Source organism: Limulus polyphemus, unplaced genomic scaffold (assembly GCF_000517525.1).
Source record: "Limulus polyphemus unplaced genomic scaffold, Limulus_polyphemus-2.1.2 Scaffold438, whole genome shotgun sequence".
In the NCBI taxonomy this organism is placed as follows: domain Eukaryota; kingdom Metazoa; phylum Arthropoda; class Merostomata; order Xiphosura; family Limulidae; genus Limulus; species Limulus polyphemus.
In genome coordinates, this window is record NW_013666048.1 from 576,419 (window position 1) to 577,678 (window position 1,260).

Below are 1,260 nucleotides of genomic sequence, written 5' to 3' on the forward strand. Positions count from 1 at the left end.
AAAAGTGCAACTTTGTCTTAGATTCTGCATCCCAGCAAACTCTATTGTGAGTATCAGGGTGCTAGATCACGAAGGAGTACGAGAAGCCACACAGAAGCTTTGTGGTGTGACAGGACATTCTGCAAGGTTGTGGGGACCAGTGTGGGTAACTATTGAGCTCATGGGCATAAAAGACAGACACAAAGTATACTTGGCTGATATCAAAGACCAATGCATACTTGGGTTGGAATACTTACTACCGAGGAAGTGTGTAGTTAATTTTGATAAAATGACGTTTGGGAACAACAAAGGCCAAATTCCAGTAAGTGTTGCTGCATCTGTTGATTTGCATGTCATAGCACTTAAGTCAACTACAATACTCCTATGTCAGAGAAGATAATTTGGAGTGGAATAAAAGAACATCCCCAAGGAAGCCCAATGCTTGTGGAAGCAGTGTAAGACCCATCTAGGCCAGTGGACATGAAGATTGGAAGGTCACTTGTAGCAGATCATCATGTAATAGTGGCTAATTTCTCTAAATGTGAGCAGGCACTTAAGGAAGGGGCATTGTTGGGTGTGTGACAGGAGGTAGAGCTAGTCAATGTTAAGGCAAGAAATACAACCATAAAGAAAGGACATCCTCTTCCAGAACATTTAACTGACCTCTATAAGAAAAGCTTAGTCGAATGAAGACGAATGCATATTAGGATGGGACAACTTACTACCGAGGAAGTTTGTAATTAATTTTGATAAAATGACGTTTGGGAACAACAAAGGCCAAGTTCCGGTAACTGTTAAAAGAGAGGTTGAATTAATTAGGTGTCATCAAGCTGAAGTCAAAGTGACTGAAGGAGTTGATGATGGTGAAATGGAACCAGGTATAGATATTAAATCAGAGCATGAAGCCACTGAATACACTCCAGCAAAGTTGATGTTTGGTCGGGAACTTCGGTTGCCAGTGGATCTGTTAACAGGACGCCCACCTTATGAAGAGTTGCCTGAAAGTGTGTCAGAATGGAAAGGATGGATGATATTCACCATCAAGTGCATTCAAACTTGAAAACGTCTGTTGATTCGATGAAGTTATCTTATGATAAGAGATCTACTGAAGTCAGCTTTGTACCAGGAGACAAGGTGTGGTTGTATAATCCCAGGTAGACCAAAGGGAAGTCTCCTAAGTTGTCTTCTCCATGGGAAGGCCCATATGACATAGTGGATCGTCTCTCAGACGTGACTTTCCAGATAAAATGTGGTCGGCGAAATAAGCCAAGGGTGGTGCAT